This window comes from Pinus tabuliformis, chromosome 6 (assembly GCF_031772625.1).
Source record: "Pinus tabuliformis cultivar Carrire ecotype Pingquan chromosome 6, CPIR1, whole genome shotgun sequence".
Lineage (NCBI taxonomy): Eukaryota > Viridiplantae > Streptophyta > Pinopsida > Pinales > Pinaceae > Pinus > Pinus tabuliformis.
Window position 1 is genome coordinate 356,400,431 of NC_142292.1, and position 21,554 is coordinate 356,421,984.

The following is a 21,554-nucleotide window of genomic DNA, read 5'->3' on the forward strand; positions in this document are numbered from 1 at the left end:
CACGTAATTATTTCCGCGTCTCTGTTATAGGCCGTGTCTGTATATAAGGGCACCATTTCCTTTTCTTCTAAGCTCAGGGCTTTGCCTTTCTTTCCCATTGCAACCTGTGTAATGCTTTGTATCAGCCTCTGTTGTCCGTTTCTGCAATTCACAAGTGAAGTGAAAATGAGTGACAAGGAAGGGTGATGGGAAAAGTTTTAAATGCCGTAAACATATCAAGCATACCACCTTCGTGAAATGATTCTTTCGATAAGAACACACCCATAATCCACAATAACTGGAAACTACCTCATTTATTAGCTTTAAAGTGCATAACCAGGTGTCAGCTTAAGGAAAATACTTTTCTTGAATAACGCGCCCGAAAGATCTGCGATGAAGCGATTTTTCGATTTTCTTCGCAACATCGCAGATCACAACATCATAGATTGCAACATCGCAAATCACAATATCGCAAACCGAAATATCGCTCGTGACATCGCATTATAGTATTATCGCCGCATCGCGAAATCGCAATATCGCAATATCGCAAATCGCAAAAATGTTATGTATGACAATCTTTGTTAACTTATTTTCTGCGATATGCGATCTTGCGATCGACGTCATCGCATATCGGCAAATTGAAGTGTTTCAATGAGAGTTCTGCTGAATGCGATGCAATATTTGTTTTTTATCGCATATCACGATCTCGCAAATCTTGGAATTGTGCTTGTAAGGTGGCATCCCGCTATCTTATGCTATGCGATATTTCCTAAGGAAAGATTTGATCTTACCTTGTCATAAAACTTAGCTCTTTTGGATTTTCCAAGAGGGTTTCCTAAGCTTATGATGGTAATTTTATTTAAAAAGGAAATTTAAACACTATTTTAATTTTTTAGATTTTTAACTAAGGGTCCCCTGTTATTTAGTATTAGGAATAACACTAAATAAAAAGGGGGGTTGTTGCTGGCCACAACACCGTCCCGCTTCACTGCAACAACTTCCATCTGGATACAAGAAACTCACCTCAAGTCCTTTACTAGTTGAAAATCCGACTGACATAACTCAATCATTGGTCGAAACTCCTATCGTTGAGAGTGAACCTTTTGAATCCATACTAGACCAAAGTTAGCAGGTCGAGATGGCAGTCGACCGAGTCTTGCCTTCAGAAGGTCCACCTTCAGATGATACAATTTCCAAAGAGAATGAGAATGATACCGTTCAAATTATTTTTGTTAATTCAGAGTTTGATGAACTTGGGAACAATCCACCCATTCCTTTACAATGGGAGGAAAATTCCCCAGTTCAAGGGGTTCATTCAACCGTTTATTTGGTACCCCCACCAAGCAGTCTAGTCACTTCCTTTGATTGGAGTTGACTAGCAAGATCCTGCCTTCCTTCTAATGTACCATTCAGGATCATAGTACAAGTTTACAAAATGATCGTGTTTGGCACTATCATAGATGAAGGGGCTTCAGTGAGTATCCTTTCCTCAACTGCTTGGAAAACACTTGGTTCACCATCAATTATGCCTGTTACATAGAATTTGTCAGGCTTTAACAAAGGAACCAGTTGATTGTTAGGGATCCTTCCAAAGTTACCGACTACTTTGAGAAGGAAAAATGTTCACTTAAACATTATGGTAGTCCAAGGACTATTAGATTACAATCTACTTCTTGGACACGACTATGGTTATAACATGGAAGCTATTGTATCGACACTCTTTCGAGTGATGTGTTTCCCTCATGAAGGAAAAATTGTCACTATTGACCAGCTTTCATTTCTCGGTTCAAGCACAGCTTCAAGACAAACATCATCCCTAAATGGTCCTATTGCGTCAAGAGTGTCTCTTCAACCTTCATTCCATCCACCTAACTGCAGCGAGTAGTCTGGTGAATGTAATGAAGCTTAGGGGGTATGCACCCTTGTCTATTTTGAGACGAACCCAGCTGAAAAGATCGGTTTCCTTGTAGGTTATGTGATTGGTTTGAAACACCATTCACCTTTGTCTGCGCTATGGACGAAGCCAAGGAAGTCTTTTTTTCTAACCGCTGATAAAAACAATCCTGCTTAACCGCAGGGACTTCCATATAGTTACCTAGAGACTCTCCTTTTCTCGATGCCTAAGGGCATGCAAACCTTTTTATGTAAGCGAAAAACGACCAATTTCATTTTTTTAGCTTTTTAGATTTTTTAGCTTTTTAGTTTTTAACTTCTCAGGTTGGGTGATTGGTATAACACACCATTCACTTTTGTTAGCAGCATGAAAACAAAGCAATGGAAGAGTTTGAACCAATATGCGGACGAAACCATCCTACCTAACCTCAGTAGTTCCTTAGCTTTCTAATTTTCATAGCTTTTTAGTTTGGTCGTTTCTAGCCTACATAAAAAAAAATGAGCATATGTTATCATAGAGTTCAAGCCCACTAAAAAATGAACCTACCAATGAGGGACATCTTTGACTACCAATTGAGAAATGTTTCCACAAGGTTCAAGCTCGTTAAAAAATAAACTGCCAAATGAGCAATGTTTCCACAAGGTTCAAGCTCGTTAAAAAATGAACCTGCCAAGTGAGCAATGTTTCCGTAAGGTTCAAGCTCGTTAAAAAATGAACCTTCCAACTAAGCATATGTTCCCCCAGAGTTCAAGCTCGTTAAAAAATGAACCCACCCTCAGTAAATAACCTTTTTGATTGCCCTAATATTAGCCTTTTAAGCCTTGGTTGTGTTCTTGCCATCACCTCCACTTTTTTGGCCGATCATATGCTTCCACTTGATTTTTTACCATTTTGAGGAACAACTGTAATGAGTCATCCTATTAGCCACCCTCTTCACATCACCATGTTTTTAGAAGTTCCAAGCTTACCCTGAACCAGTTTCTACCCTAAACGCCACTCGTTCCTCAAAAAGGAGCCTCCTTTAAACTCTTTTTAGACTCGCTAAATATGAAGAGATTGTTGAGCTATTGGCCTCTCCAGCTCGCTAAAGTGATAGGAATTCCATCCCTCCTGTATTTTAATGTTTTTGGACCTGATGGATTATCCCACAAAAAGATCGAGCGCTTGTCTTTTCGGCTCACAAAAGTTATCAGAAAAGACATCCCTTTCGTATTATTTTAATCTTTTTCAGACTTAAGGGATTATGCAACGAAAAAAAACTACTGGAGTTTCCTTTTCATCCCTTTTCAAACAATCTAAACATGAAAGGGACCAAGTTATCCTTGTCATTAAACTTGTTAAAACAATAGCGACAAACTTGTCCACCTAGACAAGAATGAGTTTCTCTGTCGCTAGGCTCACTGAAACATAGCGACAGGTTTGCTTGAAGGGAAAATTATAGAATAAGCATATGTTATCCTCCTCAAGCTTGACAAAAATAAAGAGGTACTGGTCAGCAATAACTAGGGAAAAAGGGAAGAAAACTTGAAGAATTTTATTGGTAGTAGGTCGCTCTTGAACATGGCACTTTCACTCCATCACCATGGTTGAGTCGGGTTGGGTTATTCTGTTCACCGGTCATATCACCATTGGTCCTCCATACCATCCATATTTTGGGGTTAACGCTACCAATCCATCTCAGTGTCGCTGATATGTTCAAGAGAAGTCATTCAGAGAATTCACTATCCAGTTAATGCCTCATCCACTACAATGCCTTCACCCTTCATTTTTGATGACCGCCATTCCTGAACCTTATATCATTAGATCGTTTTCACCTCCAGAAAATCATTTGCTTCATTTCGTGTCATAGATGTGGGATACATTAAGGTCCTCCTATGGCTGGTCACTTCTTGTCGACATCAGCTCATTATCCAAGAAGTTGACTTAGAAACAACGCGTTCAGTGCTTTGAAGCTTGCATGCCTCAATGGAAAGTTTCTCACTTCTGGTGACAGGTATACATCAATGGCCTTCGACCGAAATATTTTACGTGGTGTTCGACATCGGCTCATATATTCACACCACGTGAATTGTACTGTAGTACCTTGAGGGTCATTATCATTATCGGTGACTCCTCTCGCGCCTGTTAACAGCTTACATTATTGGCTGGTAATCAGGCGATGTCTTTCCATGTTCGACTTTAGGACATCTTTTCACATGGATCGACTTTTACATCAGGCGAAGATTGAACAAGTTTGAAGACCCCAGATCTAGTTTCATCCATCCAAGCTGCGATGTATTTAGGAATATAAAAACATCAAATGTACATATAAGCTTCATAGATGATCATCCAATCTAAGGGATGATGAATCTACATATAAAGATTCACCCATCTACAACTGCAGACGATTATCTGTCCTATGTACATGAAAATGAATTTATAAAGCTGAGCATGGGAATGCCCACCTCAACTAGATCATGAAAATAATATGATGATGATGTATTGTATTGTATCTTATACAGGTCACCTTCTAGTTCAAATACATCGGATCCTCATGATCAAGCATTTCACCCGACATCAAAAGATTTACGACTTCATGCTTTAGGGGGCAAATGTTATAGAAATATTTGGGCACTACAACCCCAATCTTATATGTCGATAATCCAAGGGATTTTTAACCCCTAAAAGTGTTGTTTCATACCCTAAGGGATCATAGTCAACTGATTACATCATTCCCCAGAAGTTCCACCTGAAACACCACTCAGAATTGGCCAAAACTGGACCATACTGATTGCTCCACTATCAGGGTGTGATGCATACTGACTCCTACACTAGCCAGGTGTGATGCATGCTGAAGAGGCCTTATGTGGGGTGTAATGAGCGAGAATGGACAAATTTCTGGGAAATTTTGCTAAGTGGATGCTCATGGAATCTTCTAGAAACTTCTCCTATGACACTTGCCTCTCTGAATTCACCTAGGGATGAGTAAGAGATCCAAGAAATCTCCAAGCGGAACCAAGAACTACAAGTGGAATGAAACTAATCAAAAACCCAGAGATGACTCACACCTTTGCAAAAATCTATAAATGGATCCCTCATTTGAGAGATCTGGAGGTTCGGATTTTGTAATTTGTAAGGAAGTGTTGTTAGTTTGTCTTTGAGAAGGAGCATTGTATTGTTGGGTGATCTTGCTTTTCATGAGGTGAAGAGAGCTTTGATGCTGGGAGGATGATGCTGGATCAGACAGCTGGGTTGTAATTTTCCCTTTTATTTTAATAAAGTTCTTTGAGTTTTCCTCCATACAATTGTGTATTTATGAATGCAATTGTATGTTCAGTGTATTTCTGATTTTTCATTGTTTATGATATAATAGATCGAGATGCTTTGATGGTGTTTTGTTGCTATGTTTTACAGGTCTTCTCTAAGTGGGACAAGTAGGAGAGGAGTTGCAAGCTCTATTAAGGGGGGGAGAAATCAAGCAAGGAGTCAAGCGGAAGATCTAGGTTGGTCCCTTTGCTTCTCCCTTATCTATCATACATCGAGGAAATCGCAAATTGCTTTGGTTGTTTGTTTCTAAGATAGCTGCCAATCTTAGTGGGACTAGTAGATCGAAAAGACACTAGTTTTCCCGGAAATAGATAGGTGGACTGACATGAGGAGAAGAGCACAGCTCCGACAAAGAGAGGTCGCCCTCCCGAGAAGAGGAGGATGAAGAGGATGATCCGACAGAGCAGGGGGGAGTGGATGCACAGGCACCGCCATTCCGTATCAAGCGTCCAAGGGGACAAGAAAAAGTAGGGTCGTGGAAGAAGTCCAAGGGCAGCAAGATGTCCATGGACCTGACCACCCTAACAGAGGGGGATCTAAATGACATTGGAGATACACAGCGGGATACCACGTGGAACTTTTGCAGTAGTTTAAGTAGCAACAATAGGCATTGGCGGCCATTCAGGAGAATCTACGAGAGCTACAGATTCGAGCAACATAGACCCGCGTGACATCCACCAGTTTGGCCATTGGTACTTCAGAAGCTGTCGGGATGTTGCGTGTGAATTTATAAAGCTGAGCATGGGAATGCCTGCCTCAACTAGATCATGAAAATAATATGATGATGATGTATTGTATTGTATCTTATATAGGTCACCTTCCAGTTCGAATACCTCAGATCCTCATGATCAAGCATTTCACCCGACATCAAAAGATTTATGACTTCATGCTTTAGGGGGCAACTTTTATAGACATAATTGGGCACTACAACCCCAATATTATATGTCAATAAACCAAGGGCTCTTTAACCCCTAAAAGTTTCGTTTCATACCCTAAAGGATCATAGTCAACTGATTACATCATTCCCTAGAAGTTCCACCTGAAAAACCACTCAGAACTAGCTAAACCTGGACCGTACTGACTGCTCCACTGTCAGGGTGTGATGCATATTGACTCCTACACTAGCCAGGTGCGATGCATACTAAAGAGGCCTTTTGTGGGGTGTGATGAGTGAGAATGGACAAATGTCTGCGACAGTTTGCTAAGTGGATGCTCATGGAATCTTCTAGAAACTTCTCCTATGACACTTGCTTCTCTGAATTCGTCCATGGATGGGTAAGAGATCCAAGAAATCTCCAAGTGGAACCAAGAACTACAAGTGGAATGACACTAATAAAAAACCCAGAGATGACTCACACCTTTGCAAAAATCTATAAATGGATCCCTCATCTGAGAGATCTGGAGGCTGGGATTTTGTAATTTGTAAGGAAGTGTTGTTAGTTTGTCTTTGAGAAGGAGCATTGTATTGTTGGGTGATCTTGCTTTTCATGAGGTGCAGAGGGCTTTGATGCTGGATCAGACAACTGGTTGTAATTCTCCCTTTTATTTTAATAAAGTTCTTTGAGTTTTCCTCCATACAATTGTGTATTTATGAATGTTTTTATTTGTGAATGCAATTGTATGTTCAGTGTATTTATGATTTTGCATTGTTTATGATATAATAGATCGAGATGCTTTGATGGTATTTTGTTACTTTGTTTTTACAGGTATTCTCTAAGTGGGACAAGTAGGAGAGGGGTTGCAAGCTCTATCAAGGGGCAGAGAAATCAAGCAAGGAGTCAAGCGGAAGATCCAGGTTGGTCCCTTTGCTTCTCTCTTATCTATCATACATAGAGGAAATCGCAAATTTCTTTGGTTGTTTGTTTCTAAGATAGCTGCCAATCTTATTGGGACTAGCAGATAGAAAAGACACTAGTTTTCCCGGAAATCAATAGGTGGACTGACAGGAGGAGAGGAGCATGGCTCCGACAAAGAGAGGTTGCCCTCCTGAGAAGAGGAGGATGATCCGACAGAGTAGGGGGCAGTGGACCCACAAGCACCTCCATTCCATATCAAGCATCCAAGGGGACAAGAAAAAGTAGGGTCACGAAAGAAGTCCAAGGGCAGCAAGACATCCGTGGACCTGACCACCCTAACAGAGGGGGATCTGAATGACATTGGAGATACAGTATGGGATGCCACTATGGAACTGCTGCAACAGTTTGAGCAACAGAAACAGGTGTTGGGGGCGATTCAGTCTAATCTATCAGAGCTGCAAATTCAGGAAACACAGACCTGCGCGACATCCACCAGTTTGGCCATTGGTACTTCAGAAGCTGTCGGGATGTTGCGTGTGAAGTACTCTTGAGCCATAGTGCTGCCAGATGGAACACTGATGACAGAGATCGAAGCTGATAGGCCCGCTGTCAGCGCACTCAAGGATGTAGAGCTAAACTTGGTAGTGCTTCCTAACGAGGCACTCCACCTGCTGTAGGATGGGGTGATCGTGGAGCTGAGGGCCCATGAATAGCATGCTTTGCTAGTGATTAGCGAGAAGAAGATCAACAATACACAGATGGGCATGCAGCGAGACTTTGCCCTTGCATCCATGATTGAACTCACTGACACGAATCAACGCATGATTAAGGCCATGGAGGAAGCATGCTAAATGATCCTGGAGTTGGCCATTCTTGTAGAAGAGCTAGTAGATGTGCGCGTTGGCAAACTCGCTATGGGGGTGCGTGAAGCCCGCATAGAATTGGCAAAGGTTTAGTTGGAGCTAAACCTCCAAATTGCAAAATTGCAGTTGAGGGCCCAACCTTCGACTCCACCAGAAGTCAAGGAGCAGTGCACGACTGCTATAATAGAGGCAATAGAAGCAGTCAAAAGAGTAGTGGTGAACTGCACAACACTTTTTGAACAGTCGCTCGAAGTACTAACCAGCCTACAAGAAGACCCTTTTCTGTAGAGGCTGAAAACAAATGCACGAGAGCTACAACAATGCTATGATGAGGTAAAAGGGATAACATGTACTATTGCCCTCACACAGAGACTCGTGAAGCTGCAGGAGGCCAAGGCATTGAAGGAGCAGGTAGATGCAGCTTAGCACAAATAGGTAGTGCTGAAAGCACGCTTGAAGCCTTGGTTGGACGAGGCCTACTTGATCATGGCCTCCATTGAAGGCAAGCTCGCTAGTCTATAGGAGACTCAACAGAAGCTTCAAGCTGACAGTGTAGGGCTAGCAACGGAGCAATTAGTCAAGGAAATAAAGCAGGTGGTTGAGCAGTGCACCACCGAGGTAGCAGTCATACAGGTCAAGCTGGGGGGTCATTGTGCCAAGATATCTGCGCTTGTAGAGTGACTTGAGGGCGAGTCACCATGTTTGTGTTGGGGGCCCATTGGAAATGGGTTCTGTCAAGAGCCAGTTTTGGAAAGCCCGTGTTTTTGGGCAGAAGGCCCAAATTTTGTAATAAATATGTAAAGCCTCCACATTTTGTGGTCTTAGAGCGTAAAGAGGTCAAAGGGTTGTTTTCCCTTGTTTTGTGAAGTCTCATGTTGGATGTAAAGATCTACCCATGGTCCACAGACCATGGGATTGTATAAAATGGGAGTCTTAAAAGAGTCTAAGAGGTAGTAGTAGAGAAAAGAATGTAAGAAGGATTTTGGGGTAACAAGTTCTAAGTGTTCTTGAGTCTTAGCATAGGTAGAGGCTCTGCAGTTGAGTGCGCAGATGCCTAGGGTGGAAGTCCGCAGCTGAGTGCGCGGACCCCTGCAGATGTGTGTGTAGGATGGATCAAGTCCGTATTGGACTTGAGATATCAATAACGAGAAGTAATTTGCAAATTGCTGTGTATTTTGTCTCTGTTTAATGCATCTGATTATATTATGGTACGATATAGGTTTACATTATAATGCTTATTTAATGCTTGAATGTATTCGATTATATCTGTTAAATGAATACAAACAAGAATAAAGGATTATGCGAAGGTAACTGTAAATGTATGGTAGATTAGGTAACACTTAAGATAACTTGGGAACTTATATAGTAACGCAGTCATAGAGGCGTGTAAGTGCCTGGACCTTGGGTTAGGGCTGTGTGAAGATCAGTTGGGTATCATCATGGAGGTACTAAAGGATGGGAGAGAAGGAACATCGATAAGCCCTAGAAGCTTATCGATCTGCATGAAGGTAGGATTAGGAAGTATAGATCGACATCACGACCATCTCAGGGTGCGGAAACTTGGTTCCTGCATCCCCCCATACTAGTGCAGGTGAGACTTCAGTCTACACTCTATGGGCTGATGCCAAAAGGGCCAGTAGTGTAGGGATTTGGTTGGCTGACTAATGTTGAACCTGGGTCAGGGCCCATCAAGCCAACACCTGCGACCCGGATACACAAGCTATGGTGTATAGAATCATTCTCAAGGGAAGATTGTTCATTGTTGCTATCTTCACCTTCCCACTGATTATTGTCTTTGCACCTGGGCAATGTCTCCTGATTAAAGCATTAGTGCTCTCACCTCTAGGACAAGGTTTGAAGAGTTGGACCCTTTCCCCTCTTCTAGACAATCCAGTAATCAAGTATATGTCTGCTACTTCCAACTCCAGTTCTTGGTCTTTAATAATGAAGATCTCCAGATCAACATTGCATAAACTGATCAAATAGTGCATCAACTCGTTTTGGGATCTGAATCCTGTAGTTCGGAAGAATTTCAGCAGCTCATAGTTCCTCAAAACATTCACACATTCTAGATCTTGGGCTGCCTGGTGGTCTTCTGCCTCATGACCTCTTTCCTTCCATTCAAGGACCATGTTGTCAAAAATCTCCTGCAAAACAATCATTAAACATCAATTAAATTCTTTTCTATGGATTAAAACTTAGAAATTTCTCCCTAAGAGGAAGATTTTTCTTCAAAAATTATGCCTCACAGTCATCGAGTCTATTTTTATTAAACTCGCATTGTCATTGTGAGGACCTTTTAGCTTAGGCACGACCATTGCAGGTCTGATGAGAAAACCCACGATGATCGCCCCCGCTATTAAAAATTAAAAACCTTCCCTCTGACAAGCAAAAATTCAATGGAAATTCATGGAAACACAATGAAATGCAAGAGAAAAGGCAGAGCTCTTACTTGCAGCTGACAATTCGAGAAATGATTCCCTAGATCTCCCACACTGCTTGCTTGAAAAGTTGAAGAAAATGCGATAAAAATGCACTCCCAAATTTACCCCAAGTGAAATGGTAAAAATGCTTTTACTTTTAGTCTATTTATAAGTTTTAAATTCATTTTTGGCAATATTTTATTATTTTCCCCGATATCACTAATGTGTGGATATCTTTGTGTAGTTACAAGTACTTTTTGGTGGATACAATGATTATTATTAACTGATTCGACGAGTTTTATTTTATCTCTTTTTCGGACTCATTAAAAATAAATGAAAAAGTAACCCTCTCGAAGTCATCTTTAAGATCTTTTCTAACTCTCGAAACATCAAAAGATCTTTGAGTACTTGTCTTTTTGAACTTGTTAAATTAAATGAATTGACATTGTCTCAGTATACATTTACCCTTTTTTCAGGTTGAGATTGACTATTTATGAAAAAGGTACACCTTGGTCAACATGGTCAAGAGGTTCTCTCAAATATTGTTTTCTACCTTTTCAGGCTCGAGGGAAAAATTATGAAAAGGGAGACGACGAATTTTTCTTTTTTGTCTCTTTTTCAAACTCTCTAAACGTAAAAAAGATACCGAGTTATTCTTCCGCTGGACTCATTAAAATTTTACGATGAAAGACTCATCACCATGGCAAGACAAAGTTTCTCCTTTCTAGGACTCATAAAAATTACAAGGATGGATTCATTCGAAGAATGAACTTATATGTCAAGCATATGCTATCCCCTTCAAGCTCGTGACTAAACATAATTGGGGTACTCGCTAGAAATAGTGGGGAAAAATGAAAGTGGAACATCCTTTGCATAGGCAACATGTTTCTCTTGAACATGACACTCTTTTGCTTCTCATGTCAGGTTTGGGATATACTCACTGAGTCACTTCTCCTCCCAAGTTTGGGTGAACCATTTTGCCTCTCATTTGACTATTCCATTTTTTCATGATCCTTGGTCTTATGTTGAGTCAAATTCTACCACACTCCGGAGTCGTGTCGCCAATGTTTAAGAGAAATCCTATCTACAATCTATTACCTATACATTATATGACCCTTTTCTATAGTCTTGGATCCTACTCATTTCATTCCACTTTATTCCTCATCTCATGTCGATGATGGGGAAATCATCATGGCCCTCCTTCGATGAGTCACTTCCTGTCGACTTCAAATCATTATCTGGGAAGATAACTTAGAGACTCCCTTTCAGTACCTTCGAGCTTGCATGCCTTAATGGAAATTTATTCGCATCCGAAAACAACTTTTCACCACTGGCCTTCGATCGGATTATTCCACGAGTGTTCGAATTCAGCATCATTTTTCACATTCACAAATTGTATTGTAGTACCCTGAGAACCATTGTCATTACTGGTGGTTTCTCTTGTGCCTATTAATAGTCCACATCATTGGCTGGTAATCAGGTGGTTTTCTAGCATGTTCAACTTCGACACATTCATTTACATGTCTGATATGACTCAGGCTGCATGGATTTATGTATTATACATGATTTTACACATGTTTCTACTATACGAGTGGTTGTGACCATATTGTGGGACTTTACATTTATGATGATCATTCTATATTGGGTAGCTGCGTCCATACCTTGGATCTTAGATTTACATATGATCCTTATCATTCGGATGGCTGCACCCATGTTGTGGATATTTTTCATAGTCCTTACTATCTGGATGGCTACATCCATACTGTGGATTCATGTTTTGATATCATATATGTATATGTATATACGTCCTTGATGTGCAAGTCTCCTGATAGTGTTTGTTCTCGTCCTTGCAAAAGCTCATAAAGCATCTCAGCCATCACTCCCTATTCTGCCTTCATGCTTTAGGGGGCATCTGTTACACAATATTTCATCACACATCCCGCACTTCCCTGTGACATACCCCAAAGTGCCCAAAACATGACCATCATGCAGTGTACTCATCTAGATATGTAGCTCAGATCCTCCCTAAAACACTAATGAAAAATGCCTTGAGCTTCCCATGAAGGAAATGTCTATAAAAGCCTAATTTTGACATCATCGCTCCCCTAATACTGAAAACCGCAATGGTTTCTAGTTGAACTATACTAGCCCCATGATGCCATCGTGCTTTTGTCTTGGATACTAACGATGTCCCTAAAAGGAAATTTTCCCAAAGATGACAAGAATCTTTGTGATCTAGAGGCTTCCAGAAGAATGAGGTGGAGGTTGTTCGACGTGGATGAGGTCGAGTTCTCTCAACTTGGCCTTTTGGTCTTATCTCTATGAGCTACCTCCTTGAGATGAGGGCCTTCTCATATCTTTCGAGAGATCCTAACTCCCTTTCCCTACCTATATATTCATTCCTCTCCCATTCCCAAATGGTTGGTATTTGGCTATTTGCAACCTTATGTTGAGATTGTGCCTACATGCCTACTCATTTGGCTTGGAGAAGGAGTGCTTGGAGAGCTCGAGCTTGGACTTGGGAATTCACTCGAGGAGAGCTTATTGACATCAAGGCTTGGTTGTATGCTTCCTCCTTTATTATATTAATATATACAACTTCTAGTTCATTTTCCATAAATGTGTATGTTGATGTATCATTTATCTTAACACTCCTTGATCTCTTAAATAGGTTACTTTCGATTATGCTATTCGCACTTGTATGCTTTGTTGTGTCTTGATCTCTTGTGCAAGCATTCAAACACTGTGAACAGTGGGATCGAGCTAGTGATGCAAGTGATTCAAGGTCTTCAACAAAGGAGGACATTCTAGCATCAGAACAAGGTAGGCCACCTTCCTCGTCTCTTATTTCGATTGTAACTTCGGAAAGTGTCCAGTATATTGTCACGTAGGTTGCTAGTCCCACTCATTAGGCTAGAGGGATCATCTCTGTCTACAAAGAGAATTGGGCTAGAGGGATCATCTTTGTCTGCAGAGAGCATTGCCTAGACAACAAGAACCATTTAATATTGGTGCCTTCCATCCTAGTACTAGACCTTACTCCTCACTAGTATTCATGGGATTGATGAATGAAAGAAATTTCTGCATATGTCTTGACTCTTGAGCACATAGTAAGTTGGCCATCAAAGGAAGTTCTGCCATCTCAATTATTGAGGATCTATTTTATGAGCCTCATGGTGAAAATATCTTCATTGAATTGGAGGTTCACATATGATACCATTAAATTAAGATAAAGAACATTAGCATTCCCAAGTTGGCCTTCCACACAGACTAATACAATTCTTAGTCTTTAGTGATGCCTTTTGGCTTTTGCAATGCTCTGTGCACTTCTGAAATCATCATAAACAATATTTTTATATCCACTACTATGCAAATTTATGCTTACATTATTTGACAATATTATGATTTAAAGAAAAATTAAGAATGCATGTGGACCATGTTGGGAATCCCTCCAACCACTCTAGGATAACTGGCAGTCCTAAAACATTTTAAATTCTCATTATGAGATTCTAAAGTGGAATACTTGGGTCACATTGTTGGTTAGGATGAGTCATATGCGGATCTTAAGAAAACCAATGCAATGTATAATTGTTATAGGCACATTCTATTAAGATATTATATGGTTTTTTAAGATGTGCGCTACTATAGAAATTCTATTAATATTTGTGAGTTAACTACAACCCCTTTATCCACCATGCTAAAAACAATGTCTTTGTATGGAATGATGATGTAGAACTAACCTTTTTAAATTTAAAGGAATCCTTGTGTATTACACCCATATTAGTAGTGCCCAACATTAGTTGTACCTTTTGTCTTACAATGTGATGCCTCAAGCACATGTATTGGAGTGGTTCTTATGCAATATTGGTATCCATTGGCATTGAGAAATAAAACATTTTATGGAACAAAATTGGAAAACTTCACTTCTGAGAAATAAATGATGGATGCTCTCATGCAAATGATGCTTCATTCCCATGATTTGAAAATTTCCATGGATATTTGAGTAGATAATTCATCACAACATATCTTTGAAAATGAACCAAAATCCATACTATATTGAAGCGTTAATTACTTTTAAATTCTAGATTTGATATTTTTTTGTTTTTTTTTTATTCATGCAATAAACAACATGCAAGAAATAGAGAATATGTATAGAGAGTCACTCACAAACAATAATAAAAAAAGGATATGCTCTAGGAAATCCTCATGTGAGAAAAAATAGTTGGAAACTGAGGCTACTTTGCTCTCCTTTTTCTGGTATGGTGCAAGGAGAAATAATAAGGCATCCTCTATACAATTTCCTATGACATATGGCCCATGGTCTACTATAGAATGAAAAACCCCTTTTTTATGAACTTTGTCTATCCTCTCTCAATAAATCTCTATACTATAGAACAAAATTAAAGAAAATAAAATGGAACCCATTTTCCTCCTCATAGTTTGATTATAAAAAATTCTAACAGCCAACCAAAGGGTTATATTTACCCTTCAACCCTCAACATAGGTTACAAATTGACCTGTCTATCATACTCTTCATAATTATCACATGGATACCTTCATATACATGAATAATAGTGGCCAACACAACATCTAGTCATACCGTGGTGTTCAAACGCAATAGGTCAACTTGCGACTGACGTAACTTTTGCATGTGAACATTGGTTGATGTAATTTTTTCCACCACTGGAAAGGTATTTCAGTGTACAATAATATTATGAGGTTTGATGCAAAAAAAGGGAATTATTACCACAAGAAAGTGTCACTCAACGACTCAAAATGGCTATGGAAGGTTTCAATCTCTAATTCTCTAAAGTAGCTCTTGCCAATAAAGAAACTCCTACAAGTTAATTCCTCTAACTTTCCCACTTTAAAAGCATTGATATAGATGAAAAATAAAATAATGATCTAATCCACATCATACATCTCCATTTTACAATATTTTGATCACCAAAAGCTTTTAATACTTAAAGTGATGAAAATTTTCCTCTACCTTCTCCCTAGAGTACCAATTAGCATTGCTTGCAAGCTGTCCTATATACCCAATCTGTCGAAGGTCGTGTTTCCAGTGTCTTATAATTTTATACCCCTTCTACAAAATTGTTTCCTCTATCAAATCTATATGAGTATCTATTGTTAAATCCTATATGGAAGGTAGGAACTTCTCATTCCTAATTCGACATGTTCATAGAGTTTCAAAGTTTCTGCATTCACCACTAATTGAATGCTCATATATGGGGTAGACTAAGTTTGTTGGCATTGTCTCCCACCTTTTCTAGTATCTCAAAAGGACCATATTTTAGAGCCTTTATTTTCTTAAAAGGACCATCTATCCTCACCTTTTTCAACTATAACCATACTCTATCTTCCACTTTAAATGATCTCTCTATCTTGTGTTGATTATCCTTGGCATTTTTTTATTCATATGACTTCTTCAAAAACTCTTATAGTTGCAAATAATTTTTCCTAGTATTATGAACAATTTTTTATGAACTTTGTCTAGCCTCTCTCAATAAATCTCTATATTATAGAACAAAATTAAAGAAAATAAAATGGAACCCATTTTCCTCCTCATATTTTGATTATAAAAGATTCTAACAACCAACCAAAGGGTTATATTTACCCTTCAACCCTCAACATAGGTTACAAATTGACCTGTCTATCATCCTCTTCATAATTATCACATGGATACCTTCATATACATGAATAATAGTGGCCAACACAACATCTAGCCATACCATGGTGTTCAAACACAATAGGTCAACTTGCGACTAACGTAACTTTTGCATGTGAAGATTGGTTGATGTAATTTTTTCCACCACTGGAAAGGTATTTCAGTGTACAATAATATTATGAGGTTTGATGCAAAAAAAGGGAATTGTTACCACAATAAAGTGTCACTCAACGACTCAAAATGGCTATGTAAGGTTTCAATCTCTAATTCTCTAAAGTAGCTCTCGCCAATAAAGAAACTCCTACAAGTTGATTCCTCTAACTTTCCCACTTTAAAAGCATTGATATAGATGAAAAATTATATAATGATCTAATCCACATCATACATCTCCATTTTACAATATTTTGATCACCAAAAGATTTTAATACTTGGAGTGATAAAAATTTTCCTCTACCTTCTCCCTAGAGTACCAATTAACGTTGCTTGCAAGCTGTCCTATATACCTAATCTGTCGAAGGTCGTGTTTCCAGTATCTTATAATTTTATACCCCTTCTACAAAATTGATTCCTCTATCAAATCTATATGAGTATCTAGTGCTAAATCCTATATGGAAGGTAGGAACTTCTCATTCCTAATTCAACATGTTCATAGAGTTTGAAAGTTTCTGCATTCACCACTGATTGAATGCTCATATATGGGGTAGACTAAGTTTGTTGGCATTGTCTCCCACCTTTTCTAGTATCTCAAAAGGACCATATTTTAGAGCCTTTATTTTCTTAAAAGGACCATCTATCCTCACCTTTTTCAACTATAACCATACTCTATCTTCCACTTTAAATGATCTCTCTATCTTGTGTTGATTATCCTTGGCATTTTTTATTGCTATGACTTCTTCAAAAACTCCTATACTTGCAAATAATTTTTCCTAGTATTATGAACAATTTTTTCTTGTCTTAGAGCATACCTTGTTAGATCCTCCATTACTCCTTTCTTCCACATACTGCATCCAAATATGAATGTGGAGATTATCCCAAAAAAGTAGCAAATTGTGGCTTACTACTTCAAATGTTGACTACTCTATCATAGGAGAGGTTTATGTAAACCAGATTTTCATCCTAGATTTACAAATTCTTTTAATTATAATTATACAATTTCCTAGATTGAAACCTTCCATAGCCATTTTGAGTCGTTGAGTGACACTTTCTTGTGGTAATAATTCCCTTTTTTTGCATCAAACCTCATAATATTATTGTACACTGAAATACCTTTCCAGTGGTGGAAAAAATTACATCAACCAATGTTCACATGCAAAAGTTACGTCAGTCGCAAGTTGACCTATTGCGTTTGAACACCATGGTATGACTAGATGTTGTGTTGGCCACTATTATTCATGTGTATGAAGGTATCCATGTGATAATTATGAAGAGTATGATAGATAGGGCAATTTTTAACCTATGTTGAGGGTTGAAGGGTAAATATAACCCTTTGGTTAGTTGTTAGAATTTTTTATAATCAAACTATGAGGAGGAAAATGGGTTCCATTTCATTTTCTTTAATTTTGTTATGTAGTATAGAGATTATTGAGAGAGGCTAGACAAAGTTCATAAAAAATTGTTCATAATACTAGGAAAAATTATTTGCAAGTATAGGAGTTTTTGAAGAAGTCATAGGAATAAAAAAATGACAAGGATAATCAACACAAGATAGAGAGATCATTTAAAGTGGAAGATAGAGTATGGTTATAGTTGAAAAAGGTGAGGATAGATGGTCCTTTTAAGAAAATAAAGGCTCTAAAATATGGCCCTTTTGAGATACTAGAAAAGGTGGGAGACAATGCCAACAAACTTAGTCTACCCCATATAAATGTTATGAAACGAGCTCAAGAAAAGATAGAAAAGATAGATCAACGCCTTAGAATTCAGCCTCTTCGAGGGGGCAACCTCCTTTACATTACATAAATGAACAATTCTTGGATGATACAAATGACAAAACCTCCTTTCTATATATAGGAGTCTAAGGAGTCACAATATAATCCAGCCGACCTAACAATAATAATATAAAGCCACAAAAATAACAATAGAGGGATTCTATGGGGCACATAAATAACAATATGGGGGTAATAGGGGCACAACAATATAAATAAGGGGTATAACTACAATAGTAATGGGGTAATCACTAGTATTATAGGGACCCAACATGCCCCTCTCCTTCAAAAAAGTGTTGTCCTCAACGCTTGAGTAGTTCTGGATACTTCTGCATAAAATTCTCATCCTCCCATGTGGAATCTTCAGCGGATAAGTTCTTCCACTTGATAAGATACTCTGAAATTGATCGATTTCGTAGCTGTCGAGTTCTTGTTTCTGTGACTGCTTCCGGTTCCAATATAATTTTTCCTTCCTCGTCAAGTTCTGGCAATATTGTTTGAATTGGGAGCTTGTCACCTATAACCTTCTTTAAACATGAAACATGGAAAACTGGGTGCAATCGAGAAGCTGCAGGAAGCTCCAATTTGTATGCCATAGTACCAATCTTTTGCAACACCTTGTACGGACCATAATACTTTGGTGATAATTTATTATCCTTCTTAGCTTGCTTTAGGGACATTTGCTTATATGGTTGTAGCCGTAGGAATACCCAATCACCTACATCAAAACTTCTTTCACTGCGATGTTGATCTGCCTGTTGTTTCATTCTATTTTGTGCCAACACGAGGTTATCCTTTAAGAGTTGGAGGACTTGTTGTTGATGTTCGATGTGATGTTCCACTGCCTGAACCTTAGAATTTTCTCTTAAATATGATGTGATGGATGGTGGTTGATACCCATAAAGTGCCATAAATGGGGTCATTTTTGTTGCTGTATGGAAGGAAGTGTTATACCACCATTCAGCCAGAGGCAACCATTTGACCCATTGTGTCTGTTTATCAGATACAAAGCAACGAAGATATCCTTCCAAACATTTGTTTACTATCTCAGTTTGCCCATCAGATTGAGGATGATAAGATGAGCTATGAGCTAACTGAGTACCAAGACAAGAAAATAATTCTGTCCAAAAATTTCCAGTGAAAATGGGATCTCTGTCACTTACAATAATCTTTGGGTTTCCATGTAGCTTTTGAACTGTTTCCATAAATGCAGTAGAAACTGTACTGGCTTTAAATGGATGTGATAATGCACAAAAGTGTGCATACTTGGTAAGTCTGTCAACTACCACCATGATGACACTCTTTCCCTCAGACTTGGGTAAACCTGTGATAAAATCCATTGAAACCTCCTCCCAACGTTGGCTTGGAATGGATAAAGGTTGTAATAGACCCGGTGTCTTAATTGTTTCAACTTTATTTTGCTGGCAAACCAAACATTCCGCCACAAACTTTTGAATATCTGATTTAAGGCCATCCCAAAAAAATTCCTTCTTAACCCTGTGGTAAGTTTTTAAAAATCCTGAGTGCCCTCCTAAGGGAGAAGTGTGCAATTCCATAAGAATCTTTTGTTTTAGCTGGGAATTCTTACAGAGGTATAAGCGATCTTTGTACCATAACGAATCATTTTGCCAGCTAAATGTATCAGAAGTACTGGAATCTTGTTGTAGCTTTCGAATAAGTGCCCACACTTCTTCGTCATTCTTCCATTCCTCCCTTGCTTCGTTTATCCAATCTGGTTGGATAATAGAAATGGCACACAACAATGCTTCCACATCCTCATCCTTTCTTGAGAGTGCATCTGCCACCACATTTTGCTTCCCTTTTTTGTAGATGATTTCAAAGTCATAACCCAACATCTTTGTGACCCACTTTTGTTGCTCTTCAGAGGATAATCTTTGTTCTAAAAAGTATTTAAGGCTATCATGATCCGTTTTTACCTTGAAGTGTCTTCCCATTAGGTAGGGTCGCCATTTCTTAAGTGCATGGAGTATTGCCAACATTTCCTTCTCATAAATAGCTTTGCTTAAAAACTTTCCCTTGATTGGACGACTTTCAAAAGCAATGGGTCTTTCATCTTGCATTAGAACAACACCAATTCCATTTCCTGAAGCATCACATTCCACAATAAAGGTTTTTGTGAAGTCCGGTGTAGCTAAGACCGGTGCTTGGCACATTGCCTCTTTAAGATGTTCAAAGGCCTTTGTTGCTTCCGGAGTCCATGAAAATTAATGTTGTTAGAGGTGCTGCTATTCTCCCATAATTCTTAACAAACTTGCGATAATACCCTGTCAACCCAAGAAATCCTCGCAAATGCTTTATGGATGTGGGGATTTTCCATTCCTTAATGGCTTTAATTTTGCTAGGGTCTACCTTAACTCCTTCATGAGATACAATATGACCCAAATATTCCACCTCCTGGACTCCAAAGAAACATTTGGATCTTTTTGCATATAATTGTTTCTCCTCCAATAGTTGTAGCACCCTGTCAACATGTTCAACATGATCCTTCCAAGACTTGCTGTAGATTAGTATATCATCAAAAAATACTAACACAAATTTTCTAAGGAATGGTTTGAAAATTGAATTCATCAAACCTTGAAATGTTGAAGGTGCATTGGTAAGGCCAAAAGGCATGACCAAAAATTCATAATGACCCTCATGAGTTCTAAATGCCGTTTTCGGAATGTCTTCAATCTTCATTCTGATTTGATGATATCCCGAACGAAGATCCAACTTGGTGAAGTAAATTGATCCATGCAATTCATCCAGTAATTCATCAATAACAGGAATGGGGAACTTATCTTTAATAGTGAGCTTGTTGAGCTCCCTATAATCCGGACACATGCGCCATGATCCATCCTTCTTGTGCACCAATACTACTGGAGCTGAGAAAGAACTTTGACTCGGTTGAATTATACCAGCCTCTAGCATTTCTGCAACCATACGTTCAATTTCACTTTTTTGGACATAGGGATATCTGTACGGCCTGATGTTTGGAGGAACACTTCCTGGAATCAGATGAATAGCATGATCATGATCACGCATAGGTGGGAGACCTTTTGGAGTCTCAAATACCTTGGAATGATTGTCCAGGACTTTTTGGAGATCTGGAGAAATAGATGATTCCAATGTGGAAACATCTAGCGAACATAATTGTGCAATTACACCTCTTTGCTCCTTTTTTAGAAGCTTTGTCATGCCATTAGAGCTGATTATCTTTCCTGGTTTCCCTGCAATACCCCTTAATTCAACTTCCTTTCCTTCCATAGAAAATTTGATGAAAAGTTCTTGAAAATTAAAAGCTATTGTACCCAAGGATTGTAGCCATTGGACTCCTAGTACAACATCAACACCTCCCATTGGAATGGAAAGCATTGGGCTAGTCAATACATATTCTCCCATGGATAGCTTGATATTATGGCACTTTCCAGAGAAATTTATTGTTCCTCCATTTGCAATCATCACTTGACACTCTGGTGCTGGATATAGGAAGCAATTCAATTCTTTTGCTACCCTACAATGAATAAAATTGTGGGTGCTTCCTGAATCAATCAACACTATTACCTTTTTCTTCTTGATTTGTCCTTCTATCTTGATGGTTTGAGGAGTGGTAATTCCCGCCAATGCATTACAAGATATGGTCGGATTTATTTGTTCTTCATCTAGGCTTTGTTCCTGGAGTATATCTTCTTCTTTT